The sequence below is a fragment of the Odocoileus virginianus genome, chromosome 32, assembly GCF_023699985.2.
Source record: "Odocoileus virginianus isolate 20LAN1187 ecotype Illinois chromosome 32, Ovbor_1.2, whole genome shotgun sequence".
In the NCBI taxonomy this organism is placed as follows: domain Eukaryota; kingdom Metazoa; phylum Chordata; class Mammalia; order Artiodactyla; family Cervidae; genus Odocoileus; species Odocoileus virginianus.
The window spans coordinates 14,221,611-14,234,870 of record NC_069705.1 but is presented as its reverse complement, the minus strand read 5'-3'; the positions used below and the strand labels follow the sequence as shown (position 1 = coordinate 14,234,870).

The following is a 13,260-nucleotide window of genomic DNA, read 5'->3' as shown; positions in this document are numbered from 1 at the left end:
ACCCTGATGCTGGGAAAAATTGAAGGTGGGAGGAGAAGGGGATGACAGAGGATGAGATGGCTGGATGGTATCACCAACTCGATGGACATGAGTTTGAGCAAACTCCAAGAGTTGGTGATGGACAGGGAAGCCTGGTGTGCTGCAGTTAATGGAGCTGCAAAGAGTCAGACACGACTGAGCGACTGAACCGAACTGAACTGATAGTATAACTAAATCACTTTGCTATACACCTGAAACTAACACAATATTGTAAATCGTTATATACTCCAATATAAAATAAAAGTTAAAATATAAAGACAACTTGGCAGTATCTATGATGGATGTCTGATCATTTTGTCACATGTAACTTTCACAACGTCCATGTGAGTCTTAATGAACTTTAGTGTTCCTGTTTCAAAGAAAGGAAAATTAAAGACACACGATTGACCAATGACATTCACACATTGTCTTTCATGTGAACATTGCCGTTGAATTTAGATGACTGTTAGCTCACAGGAAGACCCATCAAAAAAGCCATCTGGAAGGAGATCCATCTCCCGACTCTGTTGCTTATCACCTGTCTGATCTGACCATATTGTTAACTTCTTCATCTCAAACTTGCTAATAATAACTATTTTGCAATATCATTGAAAAGTTTTAGTGAGATAAGAATGTTATGTAATATAACTGTTTCATAAATGAAAGTTATTTTCAGTCTTAATAATTGTGTTTTTTATTATTAACAGGATCCACTTGCTGTTCAAATTGACAAGTTCCTGGATCAGAACTAACCTTTAAATGGTAGCAATGAAAAAAAAAAGAAAAGAGCTCTGTGAAGGTAGGTGCCATATCTTTTGTTGTGAGCGACTGTATTATACTATATATTCACTGCTGGAAAAGGCAGTTCCTTCGGTACTCATGTTACTTTTTCTGAAGGTTGAAATATGAAAGACAAAGAGGAAGATGCTGACATGTTATTTCCTGCAAACAGACATTGTGTGGCTGTCCTGGGGACTGGAGGCTGGAGGAAAGAGGCAGAGTTAGAGAGTTAGTGCTAGAAACTTTCTTAAAGATCTCCTGGGACAAACATCTTCATTATTTTTTAAATGAATGAAGACTCTGAACCGGAACTAAAAGATGTATTTAAAATCCTATTGCTAATTCATGGTACAGACAACATTAAAATTCAGATCTGTGGATTTTTCCCATCATTTGTTCAACTAAGTCATTCTTCTCTTTTTATAATTTTTGTCTGTAATTAAATTGCTTTCCAAACTTAAGCATTTATAGGTTGAATTATTTGCAGTCTTGCAGCTTTACTTTCTATGTCTTTAATATACCTTATCTATCCTGTGAAAACCTGGGTCTTCTCTGTGGAGATCAGTTTATCACCTTGAGAGGCACTGAATTAATAGGATCAAATGAATCCCACTAGAAGAAGTAGGAAGTGGAGAGACCACATGTCCTTGGCATGAAACTTTGAGGTTATATTTTAATTGTAACTCCAGTGAAATTGTATCATATATTTTCATATACAGGACACATTGGGGAACACCTAGATCACATATGCTTAGAGGCTTCAGTGTGTGTGTTGCACAGTCCAAAACTGAGAATATAAGAGGTAATAATTTTGATTTAATGTGAAAATGGGAAGTGGTAGATATGGGACCACAAATCAAATACTATTTATTTAGAAGATGAAGAAAAGTTTAATCCATTTTGAGATTCATTGACAGCTAACAATTTTCCAAATCCACTATCATCTGTTCCTCAATTTCACTGAGGTAGACAGTGCAGTTTTCATCAGAGATCAGTGATTTACCAAAAGTAACATAGCTCCAAATTAAGATTCTAGCACCTTAAGAGTGATTTACTCCCAGCACAGTGTTCTTCCTAATATACTAGTACCTAATTGCACCCAAATTGTTTGGAGTACTTTGTTTTCTGGAATAAAAAAGAAACTTAAAGAAATGAAATATGTGTAGGCCTTTGAAGAGGTTTTAAGAAATGATTTCCTGTAGCACTTTCAACATAAACTGTGTATAGGCAGAGTGCAAAGAGGAAGCCACAACTGGAAAAAAGAATCTGGAAAGGTCAAATGGTATGAGAGGGCAGCCAAGGAAGCCATCTCAATTTTAGTGTATTCTTGATATATGGATCCAAACACAATCTGAAAAGACTAACCTAATATATTTTTGACCCCGAGTTGACCCAATCCCAACTTGCAAAAGAAGGAAAGCTGAAGTTGAAGGTTTGAAGCCATCAATCTTGCAGCATAGCTGAGATGGAGAACATCAGCAAACTAGCCAAGAAAAAGATTACTGGTCAAAAGTGAAGGAAAACAAATAGCAGGTAGGAATATTTTAGATGCACATAAAAAATATGAAGATCCTTTACATTGGAAAAATTCTTTTTATATGAACTGTTATGTATACACACACATACACACACATGCAATAATATCTTTTTTTTCCCCAACTAATTTATTCTGAAATTTACTTGGAAAGCCAGTGCAGGGGAAACAACGGAATACTGAGTAATGGCCAGCCGTCTCTCATGAGGAATCTAAAAGTACAAAATGTGACTGACTGTATTCTTCAGCATTCTCCAGTGAAACAGAACTAAAAGGATGTGTGTATATAAGACTCTTAACACATATATACATATATGTCTATATCTCTCTACCTATATATAGAGAGATTGATTTTTATTGGAGTTATAATTGACATATAATGTTAGTTTCAAGTGTGCAAAAGTCAATATTTGTGTTCATTGTGAAATGATCACCACAATAAATTTAATTAATATCCAGCCATACCTAGTTACAAATTGTTTTTTCTTGTGATGATAGCTTTTAAGATTTACTCTCTCAGAAATGTACAAGAGAGTATTATTAATTATAGTCACCACACTATGCATTACATTCCCAGGACTTATGTGAGGTTGATTTATTATGTGGAATTGGTTTACTGGCTCATGCAACTGCGGAGGCTAACAGATCCCAAGATCTGTAAGGTGAGCTGCCAAACTGGAGACCCAGGAGAACTGACGATTTATTTTTGAGTACTTGAGGGACCGTCAGTCTTTTGGTTCTATTCTGGCCTTCAACTGATTTGAAAGCTCCACTGACAGCAGGAAGACATTCTGCTTCACTCAGTTTACCAGTTTAAGTGCTAATTCATCCAAAAACATCCTGCAGAAACACCCAGAGTATTTGAGCAGATATCTGGGTACTCTGTGGCCCAGTCAGGTTGATACATAAAATTAACCATCACAATGACTAAAAGAAACTAATATTATAACAAATATATAGAACTTATAAAACCAAATAATGTGGACCTTCAATGTTATTTCCTTCTGAAAAAAACGTATGTTCATTGCAATGATTTGTGGCAAAAATACTTACATGATGACCTTAAATCAAGTGTCCTTATAAAGGACAAGGACCTCCAAGAAGAGAAATCCAAAACTAAGTTTAGGTTATATGCAAAACCAAATAGGGATGTAATCCAGTTATCTTGAACTGAGAGTAAAAGAAACACAGTGTAACCATTTTACTCCTGCCTTGACTTGGGGCATGAGCTTGGAAGGGTTTGTATTGCCATAGAAATAAGTGTATGTGTGACAGATTTAACTCTTGGCAGTTTTCTTGATTATTCCTCCACTGGTGGAGGAGGCAAACATATAATAGAGTCAAGATTTTCTCTACCTTAGGAATAGTCTTGACAATTGTCATTTTCTTGGGAAAAGCGCTGAAAAGCATTGTCTGTAATTAGCACTTTTTAAAAGAAGCTGAGCAGTTAAAAATCAAAACAAAAATGTAAGAAGGCTTTAGAAGTAGTTACCTAAGTGTGATTTTTAAGAGTTTATTTCTAAACTCCCGACACAATGCATATAAGAGTTTTCTGATTTTTTTTCTCCCACGTATTAATGAAATCAGACACTGAATATTCTTTATCAGTAAATTACTAATATGAATACAATAATACATAGGTACATTTAAGAACACTTTCAGATCCATTAACACTTTTGATTCTTACAAAATGCCTCTGATGTCAAATAGGAGGTAAGAATAGGTGTCTTATCTCCAATTTACAGATGGAAAAACTGAGACTCAATTCTAGATAATATATCTTCTTTTTGTTTAGTCATTAAGTCATGTCTGACTCTTTGCAACCCCATGGACTGTACCCCACCAAGCTCCTCTGTCCATGGTATTTCCCAGGCAGTAATGGCTAGGAGTAGGTAGCCATTTCCTTCTCCAGGGGAGTCTTCCCAAGTCAGGAATTAAACCCATGTCTCCTGCTTGGCAGGTGGATTCCTTACTACAAGGAGGATTATTACACAAAAATTGAGTGGCAGATCTAAAAAGGGGTTAGACTTTCTAATTTTCATATCACAATCCCATAAATAACTTCATGGTTTTCGTGTGATTTCTGTATAGATCATTCCAAGGTCTTTTTGAATTGTTTTATCATGGGAGGTGATACATAATATATTTTGTTTCCTTCTTCCAATTGGGCTTGGAGTGAACAACTCAATTCTATCTGGATCACAGGGACTACCATTTTGTAGCTGTCTGGCATCCTCTTGTCCCCCTGTGCTTGAGATGAAAGCCTGATGCATTAGCTCTGCTCTTTCCTTCTATTGCTTAAGCAATGAAGAAAACATTACCCTAATCGCACTCAGTGTGTGCTATCTCCAGGCACAGCTGTTGTGTAGTCTTTCCAAGCTCAGCCATTAAGGAGTCTTACCAATGACAGAGCCCATTGAGAGCTGCAAAGCCAGACACTTGCCCTCTAATAACATCCATTTCTGCTTTCCTAGCTCATTCCAGGAAAGAGAGCCTGTCGGGCAAGGTTTCACAGTCCATAACTCTCCTTTTATTGTCACTTTCCCTCCTCCCTTTGAGGGGCAGTTTGCGAGCCGGCTCCCAAGCATAGCCCGTGGAGCAAAAGATTAGGCATGGCTTGGAGTCAACCTCTTTATCAAATGAGCCCATGGAGTTTGAGCAAAGCAAGCTTCAGAAAAGATAGATCTGCTCTGGCAACTGGTGCACCAGTGAAGATGCCTGTAGGAGAAGCAGTTTGCATCAGAGGCTAAAAATGGCACAGTTCTGGCTGCCTGGGAATACAGCAGTCTCAAGTTGTCTGCTTCTGGCTAGTAAAGTAATTGGAACTGATTGTTCTGGGCTTTGAAGATCATGCTACTGACCTGCCATGGGTAGGACTGAGTTTTCTGGACTGAGAATGGGTAGTGAGATTGTGAGATACTTATGAAAAACTTGGTTTACAAAACACACTCACTTCTGTGAACTTGTTTGAAAATAGAATGGCAAAAATATGGGTTTTCATACAGAAATCTCAGTTCAGATCCCAGCTCTGCTCCCTACTAGTTGTATTACCTAGAGCTAATTATGAATGCTGTTTAAACACAAAGGTTTCTCTGTCTGTAAATTGGAGGGTAATCATGCCCACCTTCCTAATGTCATTGTTTGGATCACAATTCATATGTGATTTAAGTTTATACCTAAATCCCATACTTCATAGAATACAGAGCCTCTCATTAAGTGGTGACTCCTATGACCTGTAACATGAGCCATGTCATTTAGGGTGGCTATCATCCTAGTAATGAGGATACAGAGGCTCAGATTTCAGTGACCTGCCCGAGATCCTCAGCTAGAAAGGGAAAAAAAGACCCATACATATCACTCAAATGTATAAACAATTAGTTCCATCACTCTGGAACTCGTAAACTGGACAAATAACAAAAGAATTTTTAAGAAACCTCCAGTTCTTTACCTTGGCTTTTTTCCTCCAGATTTCATGAGATTTTAGTTCTTGGTTGAATATGCTTACTGATAAAGAGGTACATTAGAGGAGGAGGATGTAATCGGTTGTGAGTAGCAGGAGAAGAAGGAAAACTGGGAGAGGGAGGCATCAGATACATCCTGCACTCACTTAAATTACTTCACAGAACAAGCTTAAGGTAAATGAATGGAGATACACTCTGAGATTGAGAAAAACTTTTAGGAGGGACTAAACACATCATCTATAGAGGGGGGATATGGACGTAATAGGTGGTCCATCTACCTGAATCAGGAGGAAGGAGATGAATTAGATAGAAAGGGGTTTAATCACAACAGTCGCTCAGTTGTGTCTGACTCTTTGTGACCCCACGGACTACAGCATGCCAGGCTTCCCAGTCCATCACCAACCCCAGAGCTTGCTCAAACCCCTGTCCATCAAGTTGGTGATGCCATCCAACCATCTCATTCTCTGTCATCCCCTTCTCCTCATGCCTTCAATCTTCCCCAGCATACAGGTCCTTTCCAAGGAGTCAGTTCTTCACATCAGGTGGCCAAAGTATTGGAGCTTCAGCTTCAGCGTCAGTCCTTCCAGTGAATATTCAGGACTGACTTCCTTTAGGATGGATTGGATTGAAGTCCCTGCCATGCAAGGGACTCTCAAGAGTCTTTTCTAACATGATAGCTCAAAAGCATCAATTCTTCAACGCTCAGCTTTCTTTACGGTCCAGCTTTTACGTCCATACATGACTACTGGTAAAACCATAGCTATGACTATCTGGACCTTAGTCAGCAAAGTAACATCTCTGCTTTTTAATATGTTGTCTAGGTTGCTCATAGCTTTTCTTCTGAGGAGCAAGCATCTTTTAATTTCATGGCTGCAGTCACCATCTGCAGTGATTTTGGAGCCCAGAAACATAAAGTCTGTCACTGTTTCCATTGCTTCTCCATCTGTTTTCCATGAAGTGATGGGACTGGATGCCATGATTTTAGTTTTTTGAATGTTGAGTTTTAAGCCAGCTTTTTCACTCTCCTCTTTCATTAAGAGGCTCTTCACTTCCTCTTTGCTTTCTGCCATAAAGGTGGTGTGGTGTCATCTGCATATCTTGAGATTATTGATATTTCTCCCTGCAAGCTTGATTTCAGCTTGTGCTTCATCCAGCCCAGCATTTCTCATGATGTACCCTGCATAGGAGTTACATAAGCAGGGTGACAGTATACAGCCTTAACTTACTCCTTTCCCAATTTGGAACCAGTCCATTGTTCCATGCCCAATTCTAACCGTTGCTTCTTGACCTGCATACAGATTTCTCAGGAGGCAGGTCAGGTGGTCTGGTATTCCCATCTCTTGAATAATTTTCCACAGTTTGTTGTGATTCACACAGTCAAAGGCTTTGGCATAGTCAATAAAGCAGGTAGAATTTTTTCTAGAACTCTCTTGATCCAATGGATGTTAGTTGCTCTGCCTTTTCTAAATCCAGTTTGAGCATCTGGAATTTCTTGGATCACATATGTTGAAGCCTCTCTTGGAGAATTTTGAATATTACTTTGCTAGCATGTGAGATGGGTACAATTGTGCAGTAGTTTGAACAGTCTTTGTCATTGCCTTTCTTTGGGATTGGAATGAAAACTGACCTTTCCCAGTCCTGTGGCCACTGCTGAGTTTTCCAAATTTGTTGGCATATTAACTGTAGCACTTCAACAGCATCATCTATTAGGAGTTGAAATAGCTCAGCTGGAATTCCATCACCTCCACTGGCTTTGTTTGTAGTGATGCTTCCTAAGGCCCTCTTGACTTCGCACTCCAGGATGTCTGGCTCTAGGTGAGTGATCATACCACTGTGGTTAACTGGGTCATTAGGATATTTTTTGCATAATTATGTGTATTCTTGCCACCTTTTCTTAGTATCTTCTGCTTCTGTTAGGTCATACCATTTCTGTCCTTTATTGTGCCCATCTTTGCATGAAATGTTCCCTTGGTATCTCTAATTTTCTTGGAGATCTCTATTCTTTCCCATTCGATTGTTTTCTTCTATTTCTTTGCAAAACTCCAAAACTGCAACTCACTCCTGAACAGCCATCAACAGGAGAATGACAGGTGTTTGATCCCACCAAAAATAGATACCCCACATCCAAAGGCAAAGGAAAAGCCCCAGTAAGATGGTAGAAGGGGTGAAATCGTGTTTAGAGTCAAACCCCATACCTGGCAGAGATGCTCAGAGGGCTCAAACTAAACCTTGTGCACACTAGGACCCAAAGGACCCACAGAGACTGAGCCAGACCTGTCTTTGAGTGTTTGAGCGTCTCCTGTGGAGGTAGGGGTCAGCAGTGGCCTGCCACTGGGACACGGGCTCTGGCTGCAGCAGACCTGGGTCACGCATAAGCCCTCTTAGAGGAGATCTCGATTAACCCCACCAGAGAGCCGCTGAGCAGATAACCCACAAGCTGCAGAACAATTATACCAAATAAATTCTTGCACTGTTAAGAAAGTTCTAGGACCCACAACAGGTTTCCAAACCTGGGGATCTGGCAAAGGGACTGAGAACCCCCAATGAATTTGACTTTGGAGGCCAGTGGGATTTGATTACAGAACTTCCACAGGACTGGGGAAACAGTCTCTTGGAGGGAACAAACAAAATCTTGTGCACACCAGGAGTCGGGAGAAAGAAGCAATGTCCCTACAAGAGACTTGAGTCAGACTTGCCCGTGAGTGTCCAGGAGTCTCTGGTGGAGGGAACAAACAACAGGGAGGAACATAGCCCAGTACATCAACAGAAAATTGGATTAAAGATTTACTGAGTGTGGCTCCATCCATGAGAATAAGACCCAGTTTCCCCTTTAGTCAGTCTTTCCCATGGAGAAGCTTCCATATGCCTCTTATCCTTATTCATCAGAGGACAGACAGAATGAAAACCACACAATCACAGAAAACTAACCAGACTGATCACATGGACCACAGCCTTCTCTAACTCAACAAAACTATAAGCCATGCTGTGTAAGGCCACCCAAGACAGACGGGTCATGGTGGAGAGTTCTGACAAAACGTGGTCCACTGGAGAAGGGAATGGCAAACCACTTCAGTATTCTTGCATTGAGAACCCCATGAACAGTATGAAAAGGCAAAAAGATAAGACACTGAAAGATGAACTCCCCAGGTCGGTAGTTGCCCAGTATGCTACTGGAGATGAGTGAAGAAATAACTCCAGAAAGAATGAAGAGATGTAACCAAAGCAAAAACAATACCCAGTTGTGGATATGACTGATAATGGAAGTAAAGTCAGCAATATTGCATAGGAACCTGGAATGTTAGGTCCTTGAATTAAGGTAAATTGGAAGTGGTCAAACAGGAGATGGCAAGAGTGAACATGGACATTTTAGGAATCAGTGAACTTAAAATCAACTGGAATGGGTGAATTTAACTCAGATGATCATTATATCTGCCCACTCCCGTGTTCTTGCCTGGAGAATCCCAGGGACGGCGGAGCCTGGTGGGCTGCCGTCTATGGGGTCGCACAGAGTCGGACACGACTGAAGTGACTTAGCAGCAGCAGCAACCATTATATCTACTACTGTGGGCAAGAATCCCTTGGAAGAAATGGAGTAGCCATCACAGTCAACAAAGAGTCCACAATGCAGAACTTGGATGTAATCTCAAAAACAACAGAATCTCTGTTTGTTTCCAAGGCAAACTGTTCAGTATCACAGTAATCCAAGTCTATGCCCTGACCAGTAATGCCAAAGAAGCTGAATGGTTCTATGATGACCTACAAGACCTAGAACTAACACACACAAAAAAATGTCCTTTTCATCATAGGGGACTGTAATGCAAAAGTAGGAAGTCAAGAAACACCTGGAGTAACAGACAAATTTGGCCTTGGAGTACGGAATGCAGCAGGGCAAAAGCTAACAGAGTTTTTCTAAGAGAACGCACTGGTCATGGCAAACACCCTCTTCCAACAACACAAGAGAAGACTCTACATGTGGACATCACCAGATGGTCAATACCAAAATCAGATTGATTGTATTATTTGCAGCCAAAGATGGAGAAGCTCTATACAGTCAGCAAAAAAAGACTGGGAGCTGACTGTGACTCAGATAGATCATGAGCTCTTTATTGCCAAATTCTGACTTAAATTGAAGAAAGCAGGGTAAACCACTAGACCATTCAGGTATCAGTTCAGTTCAGTCACTCAGTCGTGTCTGACTCTTTGCAACCCCATGAATCGCAGCACGCCAGGCCTCCCTGTTCATCATCAACTCCCGGAGTTTACTAAAACTCATGTCCATCAAATCAGTGATACCATCCAGACCTAAATCAAATCTCTTACAAGTATACAGTGGAAGTGAGAAATAGTTTCAAGGGATTAAATCTGATAGAGTGCCTGAAGAACTATGGATGGAGGTTTGTGACTTTGTACAGGAGGCAATGATCAAAACCATCCCCAAGAAAAAGAAAGGCAAAATGGCTGTCTGAGTAGGCCTTACAAGTAGCTAAGAAAAGAAGGGTAGGAAAGGCAAAGGAGAAAAGGAAAGATAGACCCATTTGAATGCAGAATTTCAAAAAATAGCAAGGAGAGAGAAGAAAGTCCTCCTCAGTGATCAATACCAAGAAAGGTGTTAGAAACAGTCATTCCTTTTGGTACTTTAGACCTCGTTAACTTTTGTACAGCCTTGTTACCATCCATTGACAAGCTGATACAGCACAGAGTGTAATGAAACTATTAAACTCTCAGGATATAACTTCTTACAGGGTTAGACCCCTCAGCATATTAGAGATCTGTTTCTGGAGAGAATCACTGCGGAATCCATTAGGCTCACAGAAACTTTTTCCTAGATTCTGCTCTCCAGAATTCTCATCATAACTAAACTACCTTGCTATAGTCTTGTCCCCCTAGTATGCAAGAATAGGAACCCTCACAATGTATCAGACTGTTTTAACTGGTTTACATTATCAAATGATCCTAAGAGGATGTAGTAAAAGTAACCTCACAATGAAACAACAAAAGTGAACACAGAGAAGTTAATCAATTGACTTATTTTCACACCACCAGGAAACAATAGACTTGACGTTTAAACTCATGAACTCTTCCTCTAAGGCACATTCTTGTACCCAAGACAGTGTATCTCATGCCAATTCTCATACTATCTGTGGTCAAAGGCTTATTTTGTTTTCTAATGTCTTATGAGCAGATACTTTTATAAACTGCACTAAAAGCCAGTTAGTATAAAAATGAAATTAGAAGATACCTGGAATAGAACTCCAGTTCTTAAATTACCATTAGATTGAAAATGCATGCAGTTACTCTGTAAATTGCTATAAAGACTTCTGAACGCTTTCTCAGTGCTTACTCTCACTTTCTTTATGTACCATGGTCCATTAGCCCCCACTCAGTCCAGGACCACACTTTGAGTGACATCGCTGTAGGCTTAGGGGACTTAGGACGGGCACATTTTGTGTCATTGAAATAAGTGAGGTTGGCAACAAGGTCAACTCTCAAGCCACAAACCCTTAGCCCTGTGTTCCTGAATCAGCTAGGTTAACCAGTCATCTACCCTGATTTAGAAATTACAGATGGAGGGATCCTTCAGAATAGAAATTAGGACTTAACTCCATGCCACACTGAGGGGAGCCGAATGGTCCATGCATTCACTTAGAAAACAGATCTTGCAAAATTTCTTTCTTTGAGAGCTAGCAATCTTCTTTCCTCAATTGACCTTGGATCTTAAAAGGAATTTCCTATTTCCCTGTGTTTTCTCATGGCCAAAAGCAGTTGACACATTTCCTGAAAAACAAAAGATATCCAATCAATGTTTGTGATTGAAATTCACATTTATTTCAATAATACTGTTTATATTAAAACTCCAGAGAAGAATGATGCCATATGCGTACTACATGAGTCTGAAATGATGATGCTATCCCTCTCTGGAAGTATAGTACTAAAAGGAAAATATTTATATCATAGACAAACTTTTTTTTCAAGAATAATTGACCTACAGCACTCTGTTAGTTCCAGGTACACAACAGAGTAACTCAGTATTCTGCATTTTACAAACTGATCACCACTGTAGACAAGTATTTAAAGTGACAATTTATTCAAATGAAATCGGTAAAGGAAGCAGAAGAAAAGAGTTAAATTCAAAAGTGTTTACTACTTTGCATGATTAAAATGTTCAAATATGTTAATATTGTTAATATTCACACTATAAACTTAATGTTATTATTATAACTTGGAGGCTTAAAGCAGTACATGACTGCTCACACAATAAAGACTGCCTTTATAATAAAGTTTTGTATAAATGTCTTTAAATCACGAGTATTGAGCTTCACGTTAGTCTTCAAAAATACAGTTAGTCATTATTTTTCTAACAATTCATAAATACGAGTCACACACAATGAGAGCATGCAGTTTGTCACAGGGGGAGACCAATAAATCAGTCTCAGCACCTATTAAACGCTGAAAACTTTCCTAGGTATGACTGGGTAAGGATGGCCAGGGGGTAAAAAGGAATATAAAACTGAGTTCTTCTCAAGAAGGGTAGAGATTAGCTGGGAACATATGAAACAGTGAGGCCACAGCCATCTTCTCTTTGTATAGTAACGCTGTGTTGCAAGGCCTGCAGCCATGTGTCCTGAAAGCCTACGAGTGAGAATGCCTAGGCTTTCATCAAATGTCGCTTCGTTCAGTCCACTCCCCATGACTTGAGGCTTGAGGCAAATGCTGCATTACCATTGCCAGTATCTCTTCTGTTTCTTACTACCTGAGTTTCTTTTGTTTTTTGTTTTTCATTTACTCTTTAATTGGAATATAATTGCTTTACGATGCTGTGTTAGTTTCTACTGCACAACAACATGAATCAGCCACATGTGTACATATATCACTTCCTTCCTGAGCCTCCCTTCCGGCCACCCCCAATCCCACTCCCCTAGGTCAGCACAGAGCACCACATTGAGCTCCCTGTGCTATGTAACAGCTTCCCACTAGCTAGCTATTTTACACATGGTAGTGTGTATATGTCAATACTTGCTCAATTTGCCCCACCCTCTCCTAAGTTGTAAACTTATTAGAAACCTTAGAGACCTTTCACCTGACTTCTGTCCCGGAGAAGAGAGGACTTGGAAGCAGCTTCTGGAAGGTAAAGTTCATTGACCCCTCTTCTCCCTCTTCCTTGCTTTTCCTGCTAATATAAGGTTACTTGCAGTGTTTAGGATACCTTTGGGTATATAAGTCACTGCAACATACAGGGCCCTCTCCTACCACGTCAGATCCAAACCATGAAATGTGCCTCCTTTTAAACTCTAACCTATGTATCAGTATCATAAAAGTCTCATACTATTTCTCATAAGCATTGAAACAACTGAAAAAATTCAGTCTCCTGGAACAATAGGTACATTTCTAAATCTTCTCTTCAAGAAATATAAGTATTCCTCCCTAGGTTTACTTTCTAAAGTATTTGGTTTTTGTCTTTTCAGCATA

The 13,260-nt window shown here is 39.6% G+C and overlaps 1 long non-coding RNA gene across 2 annotated transcripts in view; it reads left to right on the top strand.

Moving 5' to 3' along the window:
• LOC110148025 (uncharacterized) overlaps positions 1–2,785 on the top strand; it is a 92,725-nt gene extending 89,940 nt beyond the window's left edge. Inside the window, exons 2-4 of one of the 2 annotated variants that reach the window (XR_011485230.1) lie at positions 726–817; positions 2,186–2,331; positions 2,487–2,785. This is a non-coding gene — a long non-coding RNA (uncharacterized lncRNA). Of the gene's footprint in view, positions 1–725; positions 818–915; positions 1,313–2,185; positions 2,332–2,486 lie in introns of those variants that run through there. The other variant, XR_002317038.2, reaches the window with a different exon arrangement.
• Positions 2,786–13,260: the final 10,475 nt, after the last annotated feature.